This window comes from Vulpes lagopus, chromosome 13 (assembly GCF_018345385.1).
Source record: "Vulpes lagopus strain Blue_001 chromosome 13, ASM1834538v1, whole genome shotgun sequence".
Taxonomy (NCBI): Eukaryota; Metazoa; Chordata; class Mammalia; order Carnivora; family Canidae; genus Vulpes; species Vulpes lagopus.
In genome coordinates, this window is record NC_054836.1 from 31800717 (window position 1) to 31824093 (window position 23377).

At 36.7% G+C, this 23377-nt stretch overlaps 1 long non-coding RNA gene across 1 annotated transcript; it reads left to right on the forward strand.

Annotated features, from left to right (window-relative positions):
• The first annotated feature begins 622 nt into the window (after positions 1–622).
• Positions 623–22694, forward strand: LOC121475086. The gene is made up of 3 exons (XR_005983618.1): positions 623–802; positions 21234–21295; positions 22037–22694. It is a non-coding gene; the product is annotated as an uncharacterized LOC121475086 (long non-coding RNA).
• Positions 22695–23377: the final 683 nt, after the last annotated feature.

Here is a 23377-nt window from a genome sequence, read left to right on the forward strand (position 1 = left end):
TTCCAAAGAGAATTTCAAAAATTACAAGTGAAATTGGACAGTTATTCTGAGAAAAAGCCCCTGAGCCATTAGAAAATCCCATCCTATAGTTTTTATTCAAGTTTTAAAGGTGGCACTTTGTATCTGCGATGCTCAGATATATCTACCTTTCAATTTCATTTTCATATTTAAAGACATGAAGAAACAGTATTGAATCTAATAAACTCGGAATGCTTTGCTTCTAGCAAGATTCAAGTTATTCCCACATGACTGGTATAGGGTCAAAAACATAACGGATTGGTATAGATTCTAAACTTGCTTTTTTTTTTTTTTTTCTTAAAATGACCTCATTTTGAGGCAAGTCTCTGTAAGGGCAAAGACTATTCTAGCTTCATTCAGTGGTATATTTCTGAAATCTGCCTATGAATGTTTGTGGAAATGCACAAGAAGTCTATTTGTATGAAGTAGCTACTTTCATACTTTCCGAACACTTTGTACACTTGGGACCTGACAAGTGTGCATCTGAAAGCAAATTTTTCCAAGGCTGTTCTGACTCTCGTTGCTTCTCTATTCTGCTCCAAGATATCCAGATTCTAGGGTTCCACCCCAGCCAGTCTAAGTCTCCTTACGTCACTCTGGTAGCAGAAGGAGTCCTCTGATTTTTACATAGCCCATCTGCTGCCTTGAGCCAAAGGCCTATGCTGACTGAGTCCTTCAGTGTCAGGACTCTGGGAGTGAGAGAACAGGAGTGAGGAGCAACTGGAGCCATTAATTTGGAGGAGAAGCAAATGAAGGAGCATCCATGGAAAGATTCACCCACAAGGTAATTTTTGAAATGGCTCCTTAAAGACAAGTAGGGGCAGGATGTGAGGAAGCCAGGAAATGCCAGGATCTTTGTCTTTTGAATCTGTGTCAAATACTACTCCGTGTGTATAGAATCATTAAATGTTTGCAAACATTATGCGTAATGGGAAAAAAAAGACTAGTCAAAGAAATTTACAGTTGGGTACATGAGTGGCTCATCAGATGAGCGTCCAACTCCTGATTTCTTCTCAGGTCATGATCTCAGGGTCATGAGATCAAACCCCATATCAGGCTCCATGCTCAGCAGGGAGTCTGCTTGAGATCCTCCCTTTACCTCTGCATCTCACCATTGCTCACATGCACTCTCTTTCTCTCTTTCAAATAAATAAATATTTTTTTCAAAGAGCTTAAAGTTAATTATACTTGTTTTTCTTACCTGCTTATTCATAATATATTCAAATATCTAAATGGTTGTCTGCTTGCTATACAAACAACAAACTAGTGTGACTATACACTCACTAAATTGAAAAAATTTTGCCCATGGACATAATCAAAAATCTCATTAATGCTACATTTAGATGTCTTTGCCAACCATTTAAACAAGCAGTCAATTTGATCAAAGTTATTTTGCAATTGTAAGAGTTATTGGATGCTTTCTGCATGATATGACCTTTCCTTAAACAGAAAATGTCCAAATAAGCTGCAAAGGAAATAGTTTTCTTTTGGCTATTTCTATACGTCTACCAAATCAGTCCTCCTATTCCCCAGCCACTACCCTAGATTAAGCTCCCTCTTCTCACTTTGTATTATGCCACAGCCCTGCCTTGCCAACTTCTGAACACTCTCCCAAAATAAAATGCTAGCACTTTATTCCTGTGTACACACAAAAAATATTTCAATGGTTCCTAAGCTTCTGAAACTTCAAGCTACTTCCCAGACCCCAATTCATTCTGTGCAATTTTACATTCCACTATTTTCCATCATATATGCTTTGCTCGATTAACACACTGTCCCTGAGCATGGAATTCTATTCTCTATCCCAGTCACTTCATTCATTCATTCAGCTCACCCAGAATTCTCTGCACGTAACTCCAGTGCCTATTCAGATTCTACCCATACTTGAAGAGTCTCCTTAAACTGTATGTGAAAGTTTTTACATACTTTGAATGTTAAAGATCTCTCCTGCCCTTCTCACTAGGATATAAGACTATTATAAATATCTACTAATTAAATGCTAATTAGAAGCTAATCATAAAACAGGGAAATTAACAATTTAATCATATTAATCAAATTAATATGATTTCTGTTTAGGCAATTCAGCTTCAATTAGTACTTAAAACCAGGCAATCAGCACTTCTCCCTGTTAGTATAACTCAGATTCTCAAAATTAATTGCTTTTCAGAATTGACTATAAGACTTACATAAGAATGGAGGTCTAGACGTCTCCCTAAGATCATGATTCTGGTCTGGAGAAAACATATTTTCAAGTAGCTCCACAGGTGTTTCTGTTATTCAACCAGGTTCAGGACATTGTTTTTCCAAGGAAGATCTCAGCTGATCACCTGTCAATTGACACCTGAATGACTCACAAGTAATCAAAGAAGCCATACAAATAATGGGAGATGTGGGGCTGATCTGTAGATTAAACAAAGAAGAAAAGAGCTTTCCCTTTACATGCCAAATTCAGCAGACCCTACATAGGTGATCCAACAATTCAGAAAAATTTCTTTGCTGCCACAGTTACACAAACTGGCAGCTGGGGCCAGAGGTTCTCTATCATGATTATGCCTAGAATAATCTGGAAACAAATTAGGTCATACAGGGGCACCTGGGTGGCTTTTTATCTCAGCTCAGGTCTTGATCTCAGGTTTATAAGTTCAAATCCCTGGTTGGGCTTCACACTGGGTATGGAGCCTATTTAAAAAAAAAAAATGTAGGTATCTACTGACCCATTGAAAAAGGAACTCTGGGAATGGGATCTAGGGATCTATACTTTCTTAAATCTCCAGGTGATTCTTTTGAGCAAAAGGTTTTGGGATACTCTTAGGCCATCCCAAATTAGTATCTATATTTTCTTGAAACTAGTCAGATCTTGCCTTAAAAGAGCTGTCTGGTGAGTAAGTCTCATCTCATTCCACCAGAGCTTCCGGATATGAGTTCTTCCCAACAGCATTCCAAAAATCCATATTTGGAGCATTAACAACATAAGGAAGTGATAAAGGATTGCTGTGGAAAAAGACAAAAATTTGGTTTTGGTTAGCTGATATTCTTTTATCTTTACATTGGCCATTACAATAATTGCTAAACTAAGTCATTGGTATGGCATGATTTTTTTTTTTAAGATTTTATTTTTTTATTCATGAGAGACAGAGAGAAAGAGGCAGAGTCACAGGCAGAAGGACAAGCAGGCTCCATGCAGGGAGCCCAATGTGGGGCTCGATCCCGGGACTCCACAATCATGCCCTGGACCAAAGGCAGGCGCTAAACCGCTGAGCCACCCAGGGATCCCTGGCATGATTTTTGTATCTTGTTCTAAAATCTTTCCATTGGCCATGACTCCGGTATATATACCATTCCTCTCACCTTGAGATAACCTTATGTTTTGCTGTTCAGAAGACCAAAACACACACACACACACACACACACACACACACACAGCTAAAAGGTTAACTTTAAGTACTTTATCAAGTAAATATCTCAACTAGATACTCAAATCATGAGCATTCCTCTCTTTAAATACACTTGGACACAGTTTTTTTTTTTTCAGTTGCAAAAATCACCATTATGAAACTTCCCTTTTTATTGTAACACAGTAGATATTTTGATGTACATCAACAAAAAAAGAAAGATTGTGTTTGCCAGTTGGTATGTTGCCCTTATTATATAAAATTGGAAATGGAAATTGTGGCCTTGATGAAAACATTGAAATTCCAGTAAAGAGAATTAGTCATACTTTTGTGTACCAGGGTTAGATTTCAAACAGCAAGTAAAAGTTCCCTGAGCTACTACTAGTAGAAGCAAACGTTCTCAAATTAAAATAAAAAAAGAAGGACTACACATGCTTGCAAGAACCCAAGAGGGGATGAGTAACATTTGACATTTGAAAGACTGGAATCTAAGCAAACGGCTTTCTCCCAGAGGAGAAACTTCTCACCAAATAGTTGGCCCGTTGTGGTATCTAGCTTTCTTTGAAACAGCAAGCCTAAAATCTTCAGGGAGAAGGCAAATTAATGAAACCATTTTGGCTTAACTCCTCACAGCCTGGGAACTGTTGTAATCAAGTCAAGAAGCACTAACCAAGTGAGTTTTAAATTACAGCATGGTCAGAATAAGGGGAAGGGCATCAATTGTAACAACTTGGTGACAGGCCTGGGGCCCCTCCAGCTGCCTCACTCACTTGCTCACTTGAGTGTCTTGGGACTTTTTACTTCCACTCTTTAAAAAAAGATCTCATTGTTTGGGAGGTAATATTTGGATCTCCTTCTTTGTTTTGTACATTGGGATAGTTTCAACTGCAGCAAATTTTTTCAATATAAAAAAAAAAGAGCAAGTAGGTAAAAGGATGAGTCAGGAATCAAAAAATCTACACTGTCACCCACATAATTCAGAGAGAGAGAGAGAGGAGAGACAAATAGGGTAGAGCATTAGAAGTCATAAATATTTAAAATAAGATTTACACATGTTCCATACATTTCATAATGCTTCAGAAGAGCAGAATATAAAATAATCCTATTCCAGGATGATATTAAGTTTCTTAAGTGCCAATGGCAAAATTCTGAGAATTTATGTGTTCTTCTTTCAAACCATCTATGCACTCCAAAAAATCGCTTTTGAAGCCATCAAATCCCCTCAAAACTCACACAGAAAATGAGAGTCTTAGTTACTTCTTCTTCTAAATCACTCACAAACAAGCACAAAATAATAAGCTCTTAGTAAACCTGTGGTTAGGCCTGCAGCCTATCTGCTCAATCTAGGTGGCATTTGTATCCATCCAGACACTGGATAATAACAAGGACTGCTAACCCACCCAATCTAACCATCTACCAGTGTCCAAGGAATTTCATGGTGGTCCACTGCTCTTTGTATGGTTCTTCCTCCTACCAATGGTCACTTTATAATACATAGTTCTGCACAGACTCTTATGTCAGTTTGGTAGGGCTGCTATAAAAAAGCGCCAAACATGGGGTGGCTTAAACAACAGAAATTTATTGTCTCATAGTCCTGGAGACCAGTAATCTGAGATCAAGATATTGGCAGGATGGGTTCCTTCTGAGCATGTAACAGAAGGATCTCTCCCACGCCTCTTTCTTTGCTGCATAGATGGCCCTCTTCCCCTTATGTCTCTTCATATGATCTCTCCTCTATATACCTCTTTGTCCAAACTTTTCCTTTTTATCAGGACACCAGTCATATTGGACTAGGGCCCACCCTAATGACTTCACTTTAACTTGATTACTCTGGAAAAGGGTTATCTCCAAATAAGAACACATATTGGTGTAGTGGGATTAGAACTCCAAAATATAAATTTGGAGGCCAAAATCCAACCGATAATAATCTTCTCTCCAACCTTATTAGATATACACTAATGTCAACATTTAGGGGTGACTAATGTCTCAGAGTCTTTGTACTCTGAGAACAAAGACAAACCCACTGGGCCATGTGTCATCTCAATCATACCTTTTGAAGAAACCTCAAAAAATAATCCTTATAAGCAAGTATCCTATAATGCTAAATAAAATCCACTGCAATCTGTTACCCATAAAACACCTTTTCTTATAAATACATGTGAAGTGGTCTCTATTATATGAAATTATGAAAAAGTAAAAATAAAACCACAACTGGTAATTATCTGTAAATAAAATAGCTTGGATTTTCCTTAATCTTCTGTGGCACTAATTACAAAGTCTAATTCACCATTTTGAGCATTTAACATGAGACAACAATACAGTCTTGTCACTCCATCATAGTTCCCCAAATCCTCCATTTCTTCTTGCAGTCACAACCACAAATCCAACAGCCAACAACATTCACATGTCCTTGGAACATTTTCCTCACAAACAGTTCAACCACAATCCTGCTTAGAGCCCCACCCCAGATCAAAGAGATTGGGTCACAGTGCTTAATTATGCTGCAGAGAACAAGACTGAAGTCTCCTCTTATAAACATCTTGTCTTGGGACAGAACTCAATTGAGCCTATGAGGAAGAAGGATATACTTCTTTAATCAACTATAGACCCAATCAGAGAAAGAGTCCTCCTTTCAAAACAAAAACAAACAAAACAAAAAACACAGATAATCCTAAAAACCCGAAGTTCACAAAGACAAACCCAGAATACTTTGTCTGGAGAATGATGTCAACACAAGTGTCCCAAGATTTCCAGATGCACAATCCCAAACATCATTTAAAACACAAAGAATTCATCCTTGGCTGAGATATCACAGTGAAAATGTATTGCCTCTATTTGAGTCTTGAGTCTGCTCTCCTTGGCTAATCCAATTAGAAATGTATAAAGTGAAACCATATTAGTCATATAAGTTAAAGATTATCCAAATATTATCAATTGTATGTGGTTCAACCTAATTCTTGCCTTCATTGATTGGTTCAACCCTTTTAGATATTCTTTATTAAATGGCTTCCATTGCCAGGTCCCTATAATTGAAGTACATAAAATCTATAAGAGGAGAGCTTCTAATACAGTTAAGGAAAAACTGCTTCTGGCTATAAGGAAGTAACAGAGTCTGGAATTATCCTGCCACTGTAAATAACCAGAAAGCAAAACAAAATATAAGGGATAACTATTTTCAGACCTGGACAACGGGCAACAGAGAACTGTGATCTCAGAGAGAAAAGTAAATAAATGAAATGAGCCTTATGTTTGTCAAGACTTTCTGCCTAAAGGCATTTTCTAAAGTGCTGAGCAGGGGGTATAAATCAAAACTGTAATCTCACTGAGTGGAGGTGACAGGGATCAGAGTTCAGGAGGCCATGATGGGTATAATATGCTCCTAGAATATCTACAAAAAAGGGAGCTACACAGATAAAAAGTTTTAGAAATATGAATAGGTTCTATGATGGAATATCAATATGTACTTACATACCATAAGGCAGAACAAAAAAATAACACCTAAGAATAAAAAATGTACCAGGAGTTAGAAGTTAAACAATTTCTGAAGTTCACATAGGTCCAGGAATAGTTTGACTTCCCACCAGACAGAGTACAGAGACCTCATGGACTACATGAGGTATATGTAGTAGAGACCACTGACAAGCCACACCTTGGAAATTTAAATAAGTTAAATTAGTTCTGGTAAAAAGACTACTCTAGATCTGCTCTTAAAAACTTTTTTAAAAAGACTCATATAGATGAACCTGGTCTACAATCTGATCCAAACAAAAATTACTAGACATGAATATGCAGGAAAATATGAACCATAAACAAGAAAAAAAATAGTAGAGCAGATGAAAAATATCTGAAATAAAAATTTTGTTAGGTGGAATAAGCAGCAGTGTAAACACTGCTTAAGAAAATGATCAGTGAATTTGAAGATAGTAGAAACTAATGAAAAGCATGGAGAAAAAATACTGTAAAAATATGAACAGAACCTAAGTGACCTATGGAACAATACAAAGAGCTTTAACATAAATGTAATTGGAATTCTAAAGAAAAAGGAAGGTGAATGGAAAGAATATTTGAAAAAATAATAGTTGACAATATTCTAAAATTGATAAAATCTATAAACTCACAAATTTAAGAGTTGAACCCAAAAAGGAAAAATATAAAGAAAGTCACATTAAAGGATAACATAATCAAATTTTTCCTTCTTCCTTTTTTTTTAAGATTTTATATATTCATTTTAAGGAAAGAGAGATGGGCAGAGGAAAAAGGAGAAAGAATCTGAAGCAGACTCTGCACCAAATGCAGAGCCCAACGTGGAGCTTGATCCCACAACCACAACATTGTGACCTGAGTCAAAACCAGGAGTTAGACAATTAACCAACTGAGCCATTCAGGCACCTCATCATGATCAAATTTCTTAAAGCCATTAATACAGAAAAAAATCTTAAAAACAGCCTGAGGGGAAAAGACACATTAAATACAAAGAACAAATATAAGAATACCAAAGACTTTTCATCAGAAACTATCAAGCTAGAAGGTAAGAAAGGAGCATCTTAGAGTGTTGAAAGAATAACCAAATGTCCACAAGAAGTAAAAGCAAAAACAGACCGACAGGACTACATCAAACTTAAAAACTTTTGCTCATCAAAGGACAGAACCAACAGAGTGAAGAGGTATCCTACAAAATGGAGAGAATATATGCAAACTGCATGTGTGATAAGGGGTTAATATCCATAATATATAAAGAAGTACAGCTTAACAACAATAAAAATTAAATGACTCAATTAAAAAATAAGAAAAGCCTTGAATGGACATTTCTCCAAAGATAACATACAAATGGCCATTTAGCATATGAGAAGATGCTCAAAATCACTACTTGTCAGAGAAATTCAAATCACAATCACAATGAGATATCACCTCAAACCCATCAGGATAGCTGTTATTAAATAAAACAAAACAAAAAAGAAAGTAACAAGTGCTGGTGGGTATGTGGGAAAGTTGGGCCCCTTGTGCACTTTTGATATGATTTTAAAATTATGAAGTAACTATGAAATACCATATGACAGTTCCTCAAAAAAATAAAATAAGGGACACCTAGGTGTCTCAGCAGTTGAGCATCTGCCTTCAGCTCAGGGCATGATCCCAGGGTCCAGGGATTGAATACTGAATCAGGCTCCTCATGGGGACCCTGCTTCTCCCTCTGCCTATGTCTATGCCTCTCTCTGCAATCCTAGTTCTAGGTACATATCCAAAAGAACTGAAATCAAGGTCTCAAAGAGCAATTTGTGTTTGCACAATTATGTTCAATGCAGCATTATTTATAATAACCATAAGATGGAAGCAACTCAAATGTCCATGGAAAAATAAATAGATAAACCAAATATGGTATACACATACAGTAGGATACTACACCGCCTTAAAGAGGAAAGAAACTCTGCAACATGGTACAACATGGACAAACCTTAAAGACTTTATGCTAAGTGAAATAAGCCAGCCACAAAAGGACAAATACTATATGACTTAACTTATAAAAGATATATAAAGTAGTCAAATTCATAGAAATGGAAAACAAAATGGGCTTGGCTTAGATCTTGGGGGAGGAGGAAAATGAGAAAGAGGAAACTCTTGTTTAATGGGCATACAGTTTAAGATTTGCAAGATGAGAAAGTTCTGGAAATCTGTTTCCAAAAAAATGTAAATATACTTACCACTATTAACTACAAACTTAAAATGGTTAGGATAGTAAATTTAACAATATGTATTTTTACCAAAAAAATTTAAAAGAGTGAACAAATGTTAACCTAGAATTCTATACCCTGTGAAAATTTCTTTTAAAATTAAGGCAATATAAAGGCTTTTCTTGAAAAACAAAAGCTGAGAGAGTCAACACCTAACCTACAGCATAAGAAACATTAAAAGAATGTTTCTCTGGCAGAAGGTAAGTCACACCAGGCAGAAATTGGGATCTACATAAAGGAATGAGAAATGGCAGTAATAGTAAATATATTAGTAAATAAAAAGCTCTCATTTCTCACTTGTTGATTTCTTTAAAAGATAATTGACTATTTGAGCAAAAATAATAATACTGTATATTTTACAGTCTTTAACATATGTAGAAATAGTTTATCACAACAGTAGCATCAAGGATGGAAAAGGAAGGTAATAGTATACTATTATTATGAGTCATACATTATATGTGAAGATATATTATTTGAAATTCAATGGTACTAAGTTAAAGTGTATAAGTCCCAGAATAATTTCTAAAATATAAAAGTGTTATAGGTAAAAAATTAATAGTACAGATAAAATTAAATTCTAAAACATGCTCAATTAACCCAAAAGAAGGCAGAAAAAGAGGAAAGAACAGATGGTACAGATAAAAAGGCAAATAGCAAAATGGTAAATTTAAAACTAGTCATATTGCCATTTACATTAAATGTAAATTATCTAAAAACTAATTAAAAGGCAGAGATTGTCAGATCAGATATAAAAGCAATACTCATCTATATGGCACAAGAAATTCCTTTAAAATATAAGATACAAATGGTGTGAGATAAAAGGAAGGAAATAAAGCTACAATGAAGAACTACCTATGAGGAAACTGGAATTTCTACATTGATATTAGAATGGCCGCCATTGGCTCCATTAGCCAATTATCATCAAGGTTTTTGCCTCATTCTGTCTTATTAGTGTGAGTTTGCATACTCTCCTGCCTCTACTCACACTACAACTAGTCAGCCTGGCCCAGCCACTAAACTACTACACTGAGTTTCTTATCCCCTGGTGGATTTCACTTTGAATTAGAATACATGCCACTGCAGGGTCCTGTAAGATCATTTTGCCTTGTCAGGGTCACACGTCTTCTAGTCAAAAACAGAAGAAATCCCACATTGAGTCAAACCTTTCATATGTTCTCAACCATTCTTTCTTCACTAACCCCAGTTACAGAGCTCTAGATCAAAATCCATGTGGCTTTATCCTGGGTAGCATCTAAGTGCTGCCATACTGTGTAGAAACAGGCTACAGCAGGAAGTTGTTTCACTCCCACAGAAACATATGCAAGACACATGGAAAGGCAGAAGGGCTCCATCTTTTGCCCAGAACTGCTCAAGTTCCCTGCCCAGGAAAATTGACATCACCATTAACTTTTGGAATGAACATTTTTAAAAACTAAGCTATTTCTATTATTGTACCCACATTAGTGACCATGATTTACTTATATCTGTATAGCATGTTGTATTTTTTTAATAGTTTTAGATACTTTATCCTTTCCAGAGTCCTCTTCAGAATAAGACTATAGAGAAAGATTGCCAGGTACAAGGTCCACCATATATTAGGTATGTAAACTTCAGCTAGTTGTTTAAACTCTTTAAGTTTCAGCTATTTGCATAGTGGTAAGTAAGCTGACTTTCAATTAAAAATAGAAAAACAAAACTTAGATGTATTATACAAGGTGCCTGAAGTCACAGACAGAATAGATCATGGGTTACAGCTCCAAGATTTTCTATGTATTTTGCCACAACTTCTCACCAACTCCACTGCTAAAACTCTAGCACTGTCTCTTGCCTAGTTTATTAAGTAGCTTTTCAAATGTCTGGCTATGATCTCCACCTCCTAATTTTCACAGCTTTGTACAATCTCTTCCTCTTGAGTGTGTGCTGGACTAAATGACTTATTTCTAACAAATATGTTATAAAACTAAAGAGTATCATTTAGAGATTAGGTCTGAAAACATTGTACTTTCCATCTCCCTCTCCCCTTGCCCCTCTCCTTCTCTCTTCTTACTTGTTTGCTGTCCTGGAGAGAATCATATGGTCAAGGAGCTCAGGGTATTCTTTGACCAATATCTAGTGAGGAATCAAAGACCACAGTCCAACAATCTACAAGGAACTGATTTCCCTGTGAGTAAAAGTGAGGAAATGAATCCTCTCCTAATCAAGCCTTGAACTGATACCTTGATTGCATTCTTATGGGAAACCCTAAGCCAGAAGACCCAACTTAGCCAAATTCTGACAAACAGAAACTGTGAGATAATAAATGTCTATTGTTTTAAGCTACCCAGTTTGGGGGTAACTAGTTTTACAGTATAACTAAGATATCTAAATTACTATAATTGCCTTATAAATAGTGTCCTTACTTCTACTCTTGGCTGTTCAGAGTACACTCAGACTTCTCCTTTAAACAACTTGATAAAGTTATTCTCCAGCTCAAAATCCTGCAATGGCTCCATTTTCTTTTAGAGTAAAAGTCAAAGCCCTTACATAACCTAAAAGATCCTACAAAAAAAAAATCCTACAACTCAACTCCCCCTCTGTTCTGACCTCAACTCCTATTACTCACTCACTTGCACCCCAGCCCCATAGGCCTCTTAGCTGTTCCTCACACATGCTGGGTATGCTTACACACCGGCCATTTCATTGGCTATTGCCCTTCCCTAAAAATGCTCTTCCCCCAAATATCCACAGGAGTTTCTTTGCCTCCTTCAAACATTTGATCAAATGTCACCTTCTCAATGGAGACCTAATCTGATCATCATACTCTAAATTGCCATACATCTTCCATCCCCATTCCTAATTTCTCTTTCCCTATACTACCTTGTTTTGTCATAGCATTCATCACATAACTTAGTGTATATTTTATTTATTTATCACATCTATTGTCCATCGGCTATTTCCTTCACAAAAATGTAGACTCCAAGGGGGAAGAGATATCTTTTTTCCATTTTGTTGCAAATAACTAATGAACTATGTAGCTCTAAACAATAATCTAGAAGGAATTTATTCCTGTACAAAGGTCATTATAACCTCTTTTAGCAGGTAAAAATAGTTAACATGGACTCAAATCAGATACATTACTCCTTATAATTAGTCTTTATATAACATCACAGTTTCCAAGATATTTCAAGATTTTATAGTGCAAAAACCTACAGAGTTGATGGTGAGATAAATCATGCCTGCTGTAACTACCTCTCCAAGGGGCTTTTATCACCGTACCAGAATTTCAGAGTAAAAAAAGATAGCTTAAAAACCAAAAATACTGATATAAACTAAAAGCTTGAATGGAATTTCCTATTTTAGATATATGAGGCAAAATAAAAGCTCACAAATTCATATATGAGAATATGTGATAAGAAATAAGAGTACTTGATTGCCAAGTGAGTTTTATACTATTACATACTTCTCTTGTGTGTGAAAGTATTGAAGAGATCTGAAGTACTCTCTATATTTATCAAAAACTTGATTATTAAGCACAAATTAAATTTCTTTGTTCAGCCTTTATGAGCATATATCACACCTTTATCATAAAACCAACATCCCTGGTAACAGAAGCAAGATTCAGCCTGTCACATACCCACAAATAAAGACCTCTTTTATTTTGCTCACTTTCTTATTAGTGGAAGGGCCTTCTGTGGTGAGCAACATGATTCTTAAGGCAACCTTTATGTCCAAGTAGAAGTGATATATGCTACTCCCAAGTATGCAAAGTAGAATGATCCTCTATTATGTGTGTTAATAAGCTACAAAGCTTAACAATCCCAACTGAAGCAACAACTTTGTGCTTTGACATTTGAAGCATGGATGCCATAGAGCTTATACCTCCACTTCCTTTTTTTGCCCACTTAGGTGCACAAGCCTGCACACATGCACACCACACATGCATACACACACACACACACACACACACACACACACACACACACTAAAGCAATGTTCTTTACTGCCATTCAACTCTCACAATTTAACAGCTGTGTGAGAGTAACAGAGAACAAAGGAAATTAATGTTGTATACTGAACTATTTTTAAGTCTGATGCAAATGCTTTTTCGGCCCAGCCACAGTAATTAAACACACACACACACACACACACACACACATACACATCTCAAAGCATATTTAGTTTGACAAAAGAACTTGAAGTCTTGTCCCCAGAGAGAGCTATTTATGAAGGACATTAAATAAATACATCATGAGTCAATGGAGTCCAAACATTTCTTGGACTAAACAATTTGTGGGACCCTGTGATGAGATCCAGGACACTGATCTGTGGACACACTGGCCAATGCTGCCAACTCAGAGAACATCAGGGGAATGAGTTACCTAGATGTGTGCACAAATATGTCCTGAGAGGCTTCTTCCAAAGCTGGTCTCTATGAACCCAGAGCAGCCCCTGGCCCCGGCAACCCACGCATCAGTGAGGGGAGGGTAGATGGAACATGAAAGGGGAAGCTCAGGCATGAAGAATGGGAATAGCTTCCACATTGTCTTTGAGAAAAATCACACCTGATTGCTTGAGAATAAAAACCACTCCCAGTAACTTGCCTCAGCCTTGTCTCATTCTTTGATGGCTACCACCCCTGAAGGAGACAGTACTTTCACACTTCAGTTGAACATTAATCTATCCAAAAAAATATGTATTGAAAGCTTACTATGTGTTGGAGGCAGGGAGCAGGAAAAAGGCAGCCAAGCTTCTTTGGTAGGTGGTAGATGTAGATGCTGAAGCCACTCAGCCTGGGTCTGAATCATGGCCCTCTCACTTACCAGTGTTGTGAGTTTTGGGAAACTTGTTTCATTTTTCTAAGCTTTCGTTTCCTCATTTACAAAATGAGAATTGAAATATTGCTTATTTCCAAGGGCTATTTTGAGGAGCGAGTAACATAAATGTCAAGTGCTTTAGAATATTGTCAGGCTCAGTCAGTAAATGTTAGCTATTGTCAACTATTCTTGTCACAACAGTCACTCTGCTAGGTGCTAGGTGTACAGAAGAGAACAAAACACATGGTCCCTGCCACTATGAATTTTATTTTTTACTGAGGATGATATACAATAGACAAATAATCAAGTAAACATATAGTAGGTCAGATAATAGCAAGTAATATGGCTAAGGAATAAAGAAATAATGAAACAAAATTAACATACACTGAGAATAAAAGAAGGGAAACATAATTAACACAAAGCACTTTCTCCTTCCTAACATGTCAGACCCCTTCAAAACTGAGCAGAATCACCCCCATTCTGGCTTCTTTTTCAAACAGAAGAAAATAACCCCCTTGGAAGACATCTCTGCTAAACCTAAAGGTTTCTGAGAATATTTCTCTTATTTATTTTCTCTTTGAAGATGACTATTTTTGTGCCATTCAGCATCTCCAACTATAAATCTACTTGGTATCCTAGCAATTTCAAGCAGTGTAAAAAGTAGTACACAAAACAGAGAGGCACAATTTTTTTCTTTTGACTTTATTCATAATAAAAGGTCTGAAAACACTACGATCAATGAACACCATATACACACATAGCCACATGCCCTTGAAAAGACACGAAATCATATGTTACTCTGACTTTGCAAGAAACAGCACACGAAGTGGATTCAAGTTGACAAGGAAAACCAAGATGTACATCTCATTGCTCTATCAATATGATCCCCAGGGAGTATCTTTAAGTGGCTTCCAAAATTATATTAATTATTAAATGGAAGCCTCAAGGGCAAGGAGAACCTACCAGTCATAGTTTTATTTACCCTCAGCAACTGCTGTTTGCTCAGGGTTTATTTAAACTCATAATCGTGTCCCCTGCAATGGAGGATTTGTGTTGCCTTGCGGTCACATGTGGAAAATGTTATCTGTCCACATCAAATGTGAATGTGGTCTCCCTTCATAGAAACTGATGAATTAAACCATGTTGACCCTGTGGGCATATGAGATTTAACTCTGCAGGGAGTCCTCAAAAAAACCAAAAAATTCCTCAGAGAGGGAAGAATTACTTAGACCTTTAAAAGCACTTTGTAATCATTGCTCATAACAAAAATGAAAAAAAAAAACAAAGAACAAAAATTTAAAGAGCAAAAGAACAAAACATATTGATTTGCAATATTATTTTAGTTCAATAAGTTGTTTTCCTTTATCCATGCAAGAACAGTAAGAGAAATCCTGTTCCACAACACCTGTTAAACACTGAGACTCTCTAAAACCAACCACAAAACAGGTAAAATGCCAAAAAATATATATCTGTCAAAAATTTCTTTGGAATGTAAATGGACTAAATGCTCCGATAAAAAGATATTGGTGATAGAGTAGATTTAAAAAAAAAAACCATCTATATGCTGCCTACAGAGACTCATTTCAGATCTAAAGACACCTGCAGATTGAAAGTGAGGGGATGGAGAAACATTTATGATGCAAATATCAAAAGAAAGCTGGAATAACAATATTTACATCAAACAAACTAGACTTTAAAACAAAACTGTAACAAGAGACAAAGAAGGACACTACATAATCACAAAGAGGACAATCCAGCAAGAAGATATAGCAACTGTAAATATTTATGCACCCAAAATTAGAGCACCTAAATATATAAAATAGTTAATAACAAACATAAAGGAAATAACCAACAGTAATACAATAATAGTAGGAGACTTTAACACCTCATTATACCAATGGACAGATCGTCCAAAAAGAAAATCAACAAGGAAACAGTGGCTTTGAATGACCACTGGACCAGATGGATTTAACAGATATAGTCTGAACATCCCATCCTAAAACAGAATACACATTCTTTTTGAGTGCACATGGAACATTCTCCAGAATAGATCACATATTAGCCCACAAAACAAGTCTCAAAAAAGGTCAGAAAGATTGAAGTCATACCACGCATCTTTTCTAAAATTAGAAGTCAACCACAAGAAAAAGAAAAAAAATCTAAAAAGACCACAAATACATGAAGGTTAAATAACATGTTACTAAACAATGAATGGGTCAACCAGGAAATCAAAGAAGAAATATAAAATTACATGGAAATGAACAAAAATGAAACACAGAATTCAAACACCTTTGGGATGCAGCAAAAGCAATTCTAAGAGGGAGGTTTATAGCAATACAGGCCTACCTCAAGAAGAAAGAAAAATCTCAAACAACCTAACCTTACATCTAAATGAGCTAGAAAGGGGCACCTGTTCAGTTGGTTAAGCATCTACCTTCAGCTCAGGTCATGATCCCAGGGTCCTGGGATCCAGCCCCACTTCAGGTTCCCTATTCAGTGGGGTGTCTGTCCCCTCTTTCCTTCTTCCTCTTTCCCCAGCCTGTGCTCTCTCTGTCTCTCTCTCTCTCTCAAGTAAATAAAGTCTTCTTTAAAAAGAGCTAGAAAAAGAAGAAAAAACAAACCTCAAACCAGCAGAAGGAAATAGTAAAGATTAGAGCAGAAATAAATGATATAGAACAAAAAAACAAAAAACAAAACAAACAAACAAAAAAAACCCCACACAGTAAAACAGACCAATGAAACAGGGACTGGTTCTTTGGGGGGGAAAAAAACAACAAAATTGATTGCTTCTAGCCAGACACATCAAAAAGAGAGCAAGAGAGCAAGAGAAAGAGAGAGAGAGGACCCAAATAAACAAAATCACACATGAAAGAAGAGAAATAACAACTAACACCACCAGAAATACAAATAATTTAAGATAGTATTATGAAAACTACCAAAACTGAAGCAGAAAGAAATAAAAAATTTGAACTGACCAATTACCAGCAATGAAATTGAATCCATAATCAAAAAACTCCCAATAAACAGAAGTCCCGGACCAGATGGCTTCACAGGTGAATTCTACCAAACATTTAATGAGGAATTAATACCAATTCTTCTCAAACTATTCCAAAAAATAGAAGAAGAAGGAAAACTTTCAAATGTATTCTATGAGGTCAGTATTACCCTGATACCAAAACCAGATAAGTCACCACAAAAAAGGGAACTACATGCCAATATCTTTTATGAACTTACATACAAAAATCCTTAACAAAATACTAGCAAACCAAATCCAAAAATATGTTTAAAAAAATCATTCAGCACAATCAAGTGGGATTTATTCCTGGGATGCAAAGGTAGTTTAGTATTCACAAGTTAATTAACATGACACATCACATCAATAAGAGAAAGAAAAAAACCGTATAATCACTTCAATAGATGCAGAAAAAGCACTTGACAAAGTACAATATCCATTCATGATAAAAACTCTCAACAAAGTAGGTCTAGAGGGAACAGACCTCAACATAATAAAGGCCTTGTATGAAAAACCCACAGCTAATATAATACTCAATAGTGAAAAACTGAGAGCTTTTCCCCTAAGGTCGGGAATGGACAAGGATGGCCACTCTCACCACTTTTATTCAGCATGGTACTGGAATCCTAGCCACAGCAATTAGACAACAAAGAAAAATAAAAGAAATAAAATAAAATCTAAATTGGTAGGAAGTAAAACTTTCACTATTTGCAAATGACATGATATTATACAGAGCATACCCTAAAGACTTCACCAAAAAATTGCCAGAAGTGATAAATTCAGTAAAGTTGCAGGATACAAAATCAACGTGTAGAAATCTATTACATTCTTATACACTAATAATGAAGCAACAGGAAATCAAGAAAACAATTCCATTTACATTTGCATCAAAAATACTAAGATACCTAGGAATAAACCTACTCAAAGACAAGAAAGACAGACTTGTACTTTGAAAACTATAAAACATTGATGAAAGAAAATCAAGACAATGCCAAGAAATGGAAAGAGATTCCATGCTCATGGTTTGGAAAAACAAATATTGTTAAAATGTCTATATCACCCAAAGCAATCTACACATTTAACAAAACCCTTGTCAAAATACGAAAAGCATTTTTTACAGAAATAAAACATACAATCCTAAAATTTGGGTGGAACCACAAAAGACCCCAAATAGCCAAAGCAACCTTGAAAAAAGAAAGACAAAAATGGAAATTTTGCAACTCCAGACTTCCAAGTTATATTATAAAGCTATCGTAATCAAAACTGTATGATACTGGCATAAAAATAGATTCATGATCAGGATCTCTGGGTGGCTTAGTGGTTTAGAGCCTGCCTTTGGCCCAGGGAGTGATTCTGGAGTCCTGGGATCGAGTCCCACATCGGGCTCCCTGCATGGAGCTTGCTTCTCCTTCTCCTTCTGCCTGTGTCTCTGTCTCTGTCTCTCTCTCTCTCTCTCTCTCTCTGTGTGTCTCTCATGAATAAATAAATAAAATCTTTTAAAAAAATAGATGCATGATCAATAAAACAGAATAGAAAAACCCAGAAATAAACCCACAATTATATGGTCAATTAATATACCATCAAGGAGGCAAGAATATGTAATGTGAAAAAGATGGTCTCTACAACAAATGGAATTGGGAAAACTGAACAACTACATGCAAAGGAATGAAACTGGACTACTTTCTCTCACCATACACAAAAATAAACTCAAAATGAATGAAAGTCCTAAACGTGAGACCTGAAACCATAGAAATTCTAGAAGAGAACACAGGCAGTCATTTCTCTGACATTGAACGTAGCAGCTTCTTTCTAGATGTGTCTCCTGAGGCAATGGAAATTAAAGCAAAAATGAACAATTGGGACTACATCAAAATAAAAATAATCAACACTAAAAGGGAACTACTGAATGGGAGAAAATATTTGCCAATGATATATCTGATAAAAGGTTAGTATCCAAAACATATAAAGAATTTTCACAACTCAACACCCCAAAACAAATAATTCAATTTAAAAATGGACAGAAGACACAAACAGACATTTCTTTAAAGAAGACATCTAGATGGCCAACAGACACATGAAAAGATTCTCAACATCACTCATCATCAAGGAAATGCAAATCAAAACCACAATTAGATATCACATCACACCTGTCAGAATGGCTAAAATCAACAAAACAAGTAACAAGTGTTGGTGAGGATGTGGAGAAAAAGGAACCCTCTTACACTGGTGGTGGGAATGCAAACTGGTACAGCCACCATGGAAAACGGTATGGAGGTTCCTCAAGAAGTAAAAATAGAACTACCCTATGATCCAGTAATTGCACTACTGGGCATATACCCCAAAATACAAAAACACATGCATGTATCAACGGGATACATGTACCTCTATGTTTAATGCAGCATTATTTACAAGTTATGGAAATAGCCCTGGTGTCCAATGATTGATGAAGGGATAAAGAAGATGCAGTATATAAACACAGTGGAGTATTACTCAACCATAAAAAAGAATAAAATCTTGTAATTTGCAGCAAAATGGATGGAGCTAGAGAATAAAATGCTAAGCAAAATAAATCAGTTCAAGAAAGACAAACATCACATGATTTCACTCATGTGGAATTGAAGAAACAGACAAGGGAAAAGAGAAAGAAACCAAGAAACAGACCCTTAAATACAGAGAACAAGCTGGTGGTTGCCAAAGCGGAGGGGATGGGGACACGGGGGAAATAGGTAAAGCAAATTAAGAGTACACTTACCAGGATTAGCGCTGAGTAATGTACAGGGTTGTGGAATCACTATACTGTACACCTGAAACTAATCTAACACTGTATGTTGACAACCTAAGAAAAGGAAGCAGTTTGTAAATAAAGGTATATCACACATGGAAAAAAAACCTGAGAATCCCAAAGTTCCCTTTGTGCTGCTGAGAGATGACCAAAAAAGATTCAACCCTAGATTCAAAGAAGGCTGCAGGGGCCTGTGACCCATGTGGTCACACAGGGTGCCTTGCTCAAAAGAGCGCAGCATTACCATTTAATGCTCTTACGTCACGAACTTAAATTTCTTAAATTTAGCCTTTAATTTGCTCCAGGAACTTGGAAACTCCGCTCACATGCTCTCTTGTCTCCAGGGGTCCTCACTCCTAATAAAGGAGATGTCCCAACAGAAGGGATGAATACTCAGTCTTTTCCAGAACTTCACTGCTACCCTTTGCCAAACCTGAATTAAAAGCCCCACTGCTATCACAGCCCCCTGCCTACTCCTTTGGAGTCTGGTAGCTTCAAGGAACCATGGGGCAGCTGACGAGGGGAGCACCAAAGGCATGGTTGCTGTGATTTATGTCATTTAAGCAAACTCCTGGGGCAGGTGCATTACTGATCCATCTCAAGTAAGGACATATTTATTAATGCTAACTACATATGAGCCTAGTTACAAATAAGGCAGGACCATTGTGAAGTCAACTCCCAGCACTTGGAAGACTCGTCCCCAAAAACTACAAACCACAGGAGAACCTTGGGGTATTCACGTTTCCCCAACTATTGCAACTGAGTTGAGGTACAATCAGCCACAGGGAATTTTAAATTTTTCCCAAACACTTTCTAGTTAAATGCAAAGATATAGAAATCAACAAGGAAGGGGCAGTGAGCCAAACAATAAGAGAAAACATAATAGTTCTAAAAGAGAAGCTAGTTTCCTCTTTATCAAAGCTTGATGTTTAGACACTTGCAACAGTTCACCAGGAGTAGGGGTAGGTGGGCCACAGGGAAGGATGTTTCTTCCAAATTCAGATCCCTGGCTTCGACCATAGACCTACTGACTCTTAAAATCTGATTGGAGGTCACTGCATCCACATGTGTGCAAGCTCTCTAGTTGCACACCTGTGAAGGGGGGAGGTCATTTTCATATAAGCTTTCTATCATTTGAAACAGCAACTGTCAAACATTCAATATTTATAGAAGTCAGCTGGAGTTCCTATTAAAAATCCAGATTTCAAAAAAAAATAAAATAAAAATAAAAATAAAAATCCAGATTTCTTAAGCATCAAGCCCCCCAGAGTTCTGATTCCACAGTGTGGAATCTGCATTTTCACAAACAGTTTGCCCCACCCACCCCCACTTCACCTCATTGTTCAAATTTTTGACACCAGAAGGTCTCAGACCAGACCTTGAGAAATACAAGATAAAAAAATAAAGCCCCAAATTCTTAGCTTTTATTATTTTAGAACAGCCACAATTAAACTCCAAATCTTTTAAAATCCAACTAATGTTTATTTAATACCTTTTATGTGCTAGGGTCAAGTTTGGGAAGATGATCTTCTAAAGGAGATCAGACTTGAGGAAAGAAAAACAGCCAGGTAAGCAGCTGCCACACACACTTTAAATCTGTAAATGCTGAAAATGTTGAATACTGTTGTTGATTATACACCATGAATATACAACAGAGTGGAACAACCCACGTTCTTACAGTGATAGCAGCTGCCATATACTGAGTTCTTGCCATATGCTAAGCGCTGAGATTGACACTTTTCAAACAGTAACTACTGAACAAACTTGCATAGTTAGTTTTCACGCCCACTTTTTACATATTCGGAAACTGGTTCAGAGGATTTAAGTAACACAGTGCAAGATCTCAAAGTGAGTCAGGAGCAGAGGTGGACTGTGGGTCGAGGATCTGCCACTTGCTAAAAACTGTTTCCCTTCTAGAGAAGCTGCTCCTTATACTCATACATTTTTTTGAGTTGACAATATATTTTCAATTACAATATTCTCATTGCATAGGTGAAAAATTTATTTTTTTGTTCCTGTCTTGCTGATGAGAAAACTAAATTTCTTAGGGGTTAAGGAATATGTCCATAAAACATAACAGATCAAACTTGAAACTAAAACTTTATAAAATGGATGGTATTTCTGTGACACCATATAAATCAATCAGCTAAGGTATGTTTGGTTAAAAACAAAGCAAAAAATGACCAGTCTTTGTGGTTCACAACTACAAAGGTTCAGTTTTTGCTCATGTTAATGTCAGTTGCAGACACTTTTTTTTTTTTTTTTTTGTAGACACATTTTAGTTGAACTCTCCACCTCCTTCGTTGCAGGCCAACCCTTAACCAGGAAGCAAGTGCCACTCTCAGGACAAAGGAGAAAAGCAATGGTGGCAGGCGCAGTAGCTGTCAAAACTTCCATCTGGAAGTGACATATGTCACTTCTTATTGTTCCAATGGACAAAACAAGTCACATGGCCAGGCTGCTGTACAGGTGCTACTGAGAAGTGATGCTTTGTTCCTGAATGAATAGATTGGGCATATCTAAGCACTTCTTTAACCAAACTTCTTTCGGAGCCCAGGTAGATGTCATTCTCTGATAGCAGGAACATCAGCTGTTAAGTTTCATGGCATCCAGCACAAGAGTATCAAAGACACAGGCTAAGAGATGTGAAGAGTTCCTCTAGAGCCCCAACACGGTTAATCACGAGAAAATATGTTGAGGTTGGTAGGTTGCCCTCTGCCCCGGACAGAGGTGCTGGCAGGCTCTTTGAGAACTTTGTATGTGTACATGTATTATTTTGCAGGGCACAGCCTACTGATAGTATTATGAAACCAAGTAGCCATTATTACATAACTCAGCACCTTTCAACTTCTTACTTCTCTGTGGGCAGTCAGTCCTAAAGCCTGTTGCAAGTAATTCATTACCAGTGACAAAGTAACAAAGTATTTGACCAATTGGCATTTTTAAATAAATATGAAGAAATTTAAGGATATTCTTTGAATTCTAGCATGCCGATTCACTTGTGCTCTGATGTTTTCTTAAACAGGGAAGTATGGGTGGGGTTACAGCTACTTCCTAAAGAATTGTGTTTAACCATGATTACACCCATGGGTGTACATCACATCTGTGAACTTCAATTTACGTATATGGTGTGGCAGAAAAACAGGCTGAAAACCACTTACCTAAACCGCAACCACATTTATCACCTCTGTATCACTGCAAATAATTCCACGTGTGTTCTCGCTAGCCAAATGGTAAGCATCCCAGGAACAAGAGCCATATTTCTCCTTTTCCTTGTCTTTTCCCAGCTAAGTCTGACACGATTAGAAGAAATCATCATTTGGCACAGGTAGGAACTCTTTTCCCTATTAAGAGCAAAGGGGATGGAAACACTATAATGAGGAACACAGAATAATGAACAAATTTATTGAGATATGGAAAAACAAAACAATGCTTCATCTACTAATTTTCTAAGTTATAAACAGAGCCCAATGAAAAAGTGAGAATATCCCCTTCCTCTCATCGAGGTCTGCAAACAGAAAGCATTTATGCATAATTAGAGTGGAGCTTACAGACTACGAAGAAAGAATGAGCTGGAGTGAAGCTGATTAGGTCAGAAGAAATAAAGTTGGCAGCATCTAATGATTTGCTTCTTTCCCCACTTTGATCCT